This window comes from Camelus ferus, chromosome 9 (genome assembly GCF_009834535.1).
Source record: "Camelus ferus isolate YT-003-E chromosome 9, BCGSAC_Cfer_1.0, whole genome shotgun sequence".
NCBI classification, from domain to species: Eukaryota; Metazoa; Chordata; class Mammalia; order Artiodactyla; family Camelidae; genus Camelus; species Camelus ferus.
In genome coordinates this window covers 57,468,484-57,475,708 of record NC_045704.1, presented here as the reverse complement: position 1 = coordinate 57,475,708, position 7,225 = coordinate 57,468,484, and the positions used below count along the sequence as shown (strand labels likewise).

The window sequence follows — 7,225 nt, the reverse complement described above, 5'->3', positions numbered from 1 at the left end:
TGGGGGGGGGGGTGCTTGTTTGTTTATGCTGTATCCGCAGCATAATAGTTGAATAGTTTCTGGTGAAAAATATTCATCGTATGTGTGAATAAATGGCCAAGTACAGGACTTCAGACACCACCTAGATCAGTTACCCTTGCATAAGCTGGGATCTTTGCTGTATCTATCATGGGTAGTGGGACAGACTTGCAAAACTTTCAGTTACTGTGCATTCGCTCTCTATTGGAGCAACCTCTGGACAATTCCACTTGAGGAAGTGTTACCATCTCCCTTTTCTTTGGTGTCCCTATCTCTAAACTGAAGATATGATCTGCCTCTCAGAATTTTTGTGATTATTTATCAAGAAAATGCAGGTGCTCACATTTTGTAAACTAAAAAAGAAGTTATACAAGTGTTGTATTTTATTACTTTTATTAATAACTACATCTTATTAAGTGCTAATTGGTGTTTGCATTAATGGAAACACTGCTAAGTGCTTTATGGATGTTGGTTATTTAACCAAACAACTAGTAAAGTTATTTAATATTAGGTCCCTACTTTGTTGTTGGAGAAAAAGCCTCAGAGAATAATTTTTCCAAGGTGGGAATGGGAATGGGAATGGGATTTGAGCTGAGGTTGAACTCTCAAACCTATGCTCTTAATCCTGATATGACTCTGTCTTAGCTAACTTAAAAAGCTCATGCTTTTGTTACATTTTTTACAACTCCACAGCTATTAAAAGAAAATTAGTATTATTTCTTGAAAGGATTTTGGGAGGAAGACCTAAGGATTGAATCCACACAATAGATGAAGGACTAGGATATAGATAAGGCAAAGAAACTGATGGTGCTATTAACAGAGACAGTGATAAAGTGAAATAAAAGGCAATCCTTGTGTATATGGGAGCCTAAGCTTGTAAAATCCTAATCTCTTACATTTGGAATAGCTTATCCATGTAACCTGATCTAATATCCCTTTCTCCCACTCAACAAGGACATGTCTTCTACCTTAGCCTCAAATGGTCATACAGCCTCTGCTGGAACAATTCCAGTAATGGGAAATTAAAAATGCAAATATTTTAACTAAGGGTACAACTATGTAGATCAGAGAAGCAGAGAGAGAAGAATGCACAGAGAAGAAAATTTTGAGCAAGAATCCCACCTTCTTTCCAATTCCTGTTTCTAGGCCCATAAACATTCCCACCCATGGATTCTATGAGCCTCCATTATTTGTTTATAATAACCCCCATGCCTAATTTTGCTTAGTTTCTGTTGGTAACAACCAAATAATAACAATAATAATAATAATAATAATAATAATAATAATAATAATAATAATAATAATAATAATAATAATAATAATATGCAGAGTCACCCTGGAGCAAACCTTTCTTTTTTTTAAATTTTATTTTATTGAGTTATAGTCAGTTTACAGTGCTGTGTCAACTTCCAGTGTAGAGCACAATTTTTCAGTTATACATGAACATACATATATTCATTGTCGCATTCCCTTTCACCGTGAGCTACCACAAGATCTTGTATATATTTCCCTTTGCTATACAGTATAATCTTGTTTATCTATTCTATATTTACCTGTCAGTATCTACAAATTTCAAACTCCCAGTCTGGCCCTTCCCACCCAACTCCTCCCTGGCAACCACAAGTTTGCACTCTATGTCTGAGTCTACCTCTCTTCTGTATTTATGTTCATTTGTCTGTTTCTTGTCTTTTTTTTTTTTAGATTCCACAGATAAACGATAATAATAATAAGGAAATGCAGAGTCACCCTAGAGCAACCCTTTCTTGAAACAACAACATTCACACTCACATCTCTTACCTTTTTCCTCCTAGATGTTTCTGACACCCTTTAGACACACTGAAAAGAAGACAGTGTCTTCTTAGGTCACTGAGCAGCCATCAGAAGAAGGCCAGAGTTGTCTCTGTCTGAAACTGCCCAACACTTAGACCTCTGGAACCCTGAATTCTGAGTGACTTTTGCTTCTGACTTGACCAGCATCATCTCATTCACATGAAGATGTTGCCTTTGAGCTCCTGCCCTTTGGTCCTTTGGGCAATACAGGACTGGTTAATAATTGTGAACTCTGTTATCAATACACGGAAGGCTCTCAACTCTTTTACATTGAATGAAAAAGGGGTATCAACAAATATTTGTTCAGAACTTTAGAACAGATAAAGCTTATGTACATTCTTTGTCTGTCTGAAACCTGACAACACCTCTGTGAAACGGGTCAAATTCAAGAATTTTGGAGCTTGTAGGCGTTGTACTGGGGGGGGGGGTAAACAGAAATTTTAATATCAAAGCTAACAGCAATTTTTCAAAACTTAAAGAAACCGAGTAAAGCACATATCTAAATCAACTTAAATTAAGCTACTAAAACAGAATGAGACTTTCCATTAAAGCAGAGTTAGAGGGGGTTGCAGAGATTTTACAAGTGAGATCAAAGGAAGCAATAGTTAGGCTCGTGTCCATTTATTTTTTAAACAATTCCTGAGTGCTAATTATATGCCAGACACTAAACTAGGTAATGAAGATGAATAAAAAGCAGTCCTAGTAACCCCTGGCCTATATCAACCCCCAGACCAAACACAGTCGCTTACGAGAAGAGGTCTGCAAGTAAATAGCAGTTCCTGTTTGAATTACATCATTGCAAAAACGGAAAACGCATTTCTCAGGAGGTGATAATCTTGGCAGACAAAAAAAAAATAGACAGCCACTGTATCTGGGCTGATATCCAGCCATATGCACTAGTATGGCTGAAACGGTTATTTAAAAACTGAAACGCTTTCTTACAGAGTAGTAAAGAGAAGAGTCCCTGAGTAACCTCTCCTCAGCCTGCACCTCTACCTAACAGCGTCCAAACTATCCGGGCTCTGCCTCTGCAGTTCCCCCCAGATTAGGTTCTGATTGGTCAGTTTACATGCCAGTCAGTCTCCAAAGCTCTAATTTCCAGGTGGCCATTGGCTTTCTGCAGGGAATCCCCGCCTCCCGCCCTGGAGCCCGTCCTGCGGCCGCGCCTCCAGTTAGCTGCTCCACGCAGGCCCTGACGTGGTTGGACCTCAGCAGGACGTACTGACGCCGTCTGTACTGGTGATTATTTTAAATTATCTTCCCTGACTGAAACTTCTCACGGTGCGAACTCCAAGAAGGCAGTAATTTGTCTTGTTCATTCTTCAGTGACAGACTACCTGTGTCTTCCACACAGGCGGTCCAGACGTTAAAGTGAAAGTAAAGATATGGGGGAGGAAGGAGGAAAAACGAACAAAGTGCGCATTGTAAGTAATGTCAAATCCCCTGTTTAAAATAATGACTACCTTAGATACCCTGCTTCAGATATCGAGCCTTAGCAAAACTACTCGCTGCCTTCTGCAAGCTACCTCATGAAACTGCCTTTCATCCTGTGTGTCCAGTTTCCCTACTTAGTCAGGAAAGCCAGCCAGAGACCAGTCCCAGCTGGTCCATCCCTTGGAGTTCGGGATGGTGGGGATGTGAGGATAGTTGCAGTAGTTTTGATAGCACCTAAAATATGTTATTGAACTTAAAACAAAATTTTAACAGATTTCTTTCTTCCCCTATTAGCCTCCAAATCCTTTTAGAGCAGAAATGGTAGTGATTTTTTATTCCCCAGAGCCTAGTATCCTGTACCTGGAAATTAGCAAATGCTCAGTTAATGTTTATTGAATAAATAACTGAATTAATGGCATGCTTTTGGATTGAGACAATATTTCGTTGACTGTATACAGCACAATTCACTGTTGGTTCTGTGCTAAGTGAAGGCATATCCATCCTCATTCTCTTCATTCATCCAATTAGTCAACAAATATTTATTGTTCAGTTGGCCAGGAGTAGCTGGATTATACAAAGGTGAACAAAAGGAACATGCTGTTTGCTGGTAGAGGTTACGTTCTACCTGGCTCTGTCTCTCTCCCATTATCACCCAGTCCACCACCCCCATTGCTTTCCCTCAGTCTGGAATAATAAAAGCCTTGGGTGTTTGTTTTTTCCTGAGTGTCTACCCAAATTTTCCCTCAGACCTGCAGCCCCACTCCCTTTCTGTGGAGTCCAAGTTCATTGAGTTGTTCCTAGCAGCCATGACAATTTCCTGTCTTAGCTGCCACTGTGTCAACAACTTCCACTGTTGTTTGGATTCCTCCTCTTACAGCCCTTCAGCTCCTACTTCTTTATTCTTTTCTGCCCAAACCACTGTTTCAGAAATTAGTGAACAACTTTCTTTATAATCTTAAGAGTCGGATCTTTGTTATTACTAGTCTTTGTTATCCTTCCTTGTTAAAAGAAAAATACATGTATTGGCCTGATTTATTCAGCTCTACCTGCCAAAAAACCGAATCCAGTGTGATATTAAATGTGACAAAATAGGGCACAGCCTAACTTATTGCTCATTCTTTCTTGTGAATTTTCTACTTTCCAAAGACACAATTTTTGTTCATCAGTCTCTTGCAGTCATCTTCCCAGCGTCTTAGCCCATCCTCTCACTCCATCACCGTCTGATATGGGACCTTTTTCTTCCTACTTTGTTAGGGAGTATGAGCCTCTGGTTCTGGAAATCTGAGTCAGACCCAGAGTTCTATGTGCCATTTCTTTAAGGAGGCTTACCTCAGAGACTTTAGGTAGATGATATTTATGTAACCCGTTGCTTCTTGAGACTATTAAAACAGCAGCTTTGAGTTGGAGCTTTAGAGGATCAAGACAACAATCCTTTCTTCCTCTTATAACTTGATAACAAATTGGAAAATAGACATAGAAGCCAAACAGAGAAATAACAATACTTTTACTACTGATCAAACTAAGTGGGGCACATGGATTTAGATCCGTGATGATCCAAAAGTCTTACGAACATTTTACCCCAAAATTAGGCAGAATTATCCATCAAGCTGGGAAACGGCAGGCCTTCTCCCAAGAGGCAGGTAGGCAGGCTCCTCACCACCCTGCAGAGACAAACTAAAATGTAACTGTACTGAGGCCAGCATCTTCTCAAAAATACTCACCTATTACTGGATACACCCCTACGCAAAGGAGGACCTAGGCCCTAAGGGGTGGGGAGATGGAACAGAAGGGATCTTAGCACCTTTGTTTCCTCCAGTTTGCTGGCTGGAGGTCATAGACTTCCATCTCTTCTCTTTCTGCCAGCTTTTAGCTGGGAAGAAGTTGTATCACAATATACTAGTTTGTGGAGGATTTGACTTTTTAAAATTTTGTCTGATACAATGCCTTTCTTACTAGTCTCCTCATTCTGACTGTGTGTTGTATATACCCCAGTTTATGAGAAGGTTTTTGCTCCAAAAGTAAAATTATTAGATTTTTATATTACTTCAGGGATAGAATGTATATTTTTGTTGATATCCATCATTTTTGTTGCCACAAATGGCAAAATCGCAGCTGAAATTACTACAACTGAGTTTGGGTTTTTAGCAAGTTGTATGTTGCTACTTGATTTTTTTCAATATGCCCTATGAAAACAGATGGGAAATGCTGCTGAGAAAACCTGAAAATACCAATAGCACAGAAGCCTCAGTTGACTCTCTAAAGTGGTTCAACACTCTGGGAAGCAGATGTGTATGATGGATGATATTTAAGTGCTGTCAGAACTTTTATAAAATTTGTATAATTTCTAAACCACTTTTTTTGAAGAATGAACTAAAAAAGTCAAGAAGGTAGTTTGTATTTATCCAGATTAAATGGAATACAGATTCCATTTACCACAAATTGCACCACAGGCATTTTGTGTGTGTGTGTGTTTGTGTCTGTGTCTGTGTGTATAATGTAAAATCATGTAGCTCACTTTTTAAAACAGTTTGGCAGTTTCTCAAAAAGTTAAACGTCCATGTGGCCAGAAATTCCACTCCTAGGTATCCACCAAAAAGAGTTAAAAACATATGTCTACTCAAAAGTGTGTACATGAATCTTTATGGCAGCATTGTTCGTAATGGCCAAAAATGCAAAAATTCCAAATGTTTATCAACTGGTTAAACAGAATGTGGTATTTCCCTACAGTGTATTTTCATCAATAAAAGTGAATGGATTACTGTGACATGGCTCAAAGTAAAGGAACCTCAAAAATGTTTGCTAAGTAAAAAAAATAAACACAAAAGACTATATATTGTATGATTCCATTTATATGAAATGTCCAGGATAAGCAAATCTACAAAGACAGAAAGTAGATCAATGGTTGCCAGGGGCTGAGAGGAGGGAGAGCAGATGACGGGGATGGAAATGATGAGTGATAATGGCTATGGGGTTTTTTGTGGGAGTGATAAAAAGGTTCTGAAATTAGATAGCAGTGATGGTTACACAATTCTGGGAATATACTGAAAAAAAAAAACCTGAAATCAAAGAAGAACTAAGTAAATGGAGAGATATTTCATGCTCATGGATAGGAAGAGTCAATTGTCAAGTTGCCATTTCTTCCCAACTTGATCTACAAATTCAATACAATCTCAATCAACATATCAGCAAATTATTTTGTGGATATTGACAAGTTGATTCTAAAGTTTATATGCAGAGGCAAAAGACCCAGAATACCCAACTGGAAGAACAAAGTCAGAGAACTGACATTACCTGAGTCATCAAGACAGTGTGACATTGGTAGATGAACAGATCAATGGAACAGGATAGCCTAAAAATAGGCCTACAAAATATAGTCAGCTGAATTTTTGCAAAGGAGCAAAAACAAATCAATGGAGAAAGGATAGTCTTTCCAACAAAAGGTGCTGAAACAACAGGACACCCACATGCAAAATAATCTAGATATAGAATTTTCACAAAAATTAACTCAAAATGGATCATAAACATAAATGTAAATGCAAAATTGTAAAACTACTAGAAGATAAGAGAATATAAGAGAAAATCTAGATTACCTTGATTTTGGTGATGATTTTTTACATACACATAGATATGAGCCATGAAAGGAAGAATTGATAGATTGAAATGCATTTTATTAAAAACTTCTGCTCTGTGAAAGGCACTATCAAGAGAATGAGAAGACAAACTACAAACTGAGAGAAAGTATTTGCAAAGTACGTATCTGATAAAGAACTGCTATCCAAAATACACAAAGAACACTTAGAACTCAATGATTTTTTTTAAAAGATTAAAAATAGGCAAAAGATCTGGACAGATACCTCACCAAGGAAGATATACAGACGGTAAATATGCATAGGAAAAGATGCTCAACATCATGTCAATAGTAACTGCAAAATATAACAAAGAT

At 38.1% G+C, this 7,225-nt stretch overlaps 1 long non-coding RNA gene across 1 annotated transcript; it reads left to right on the top strand.

Annotated features, from left to right (window-relative positions):
• The first annotated feature begins 2,996 nt into the window (after nt 1-2,996).
• LOC116665851 lies at nt 2,997-6,343 on the top strand. Its single transcript, XR_004322590.1, has 3 exons — nt 2,997-3,087; nt 3,203-3,272; nt 5,478-6,343. It is a non-coding gene; the product is annotated as an uncharacterized LOC116665851 (long non-coding RNA).
• Nucleotides 6,344-7,225: the final 882 nt, after the last annotated feature.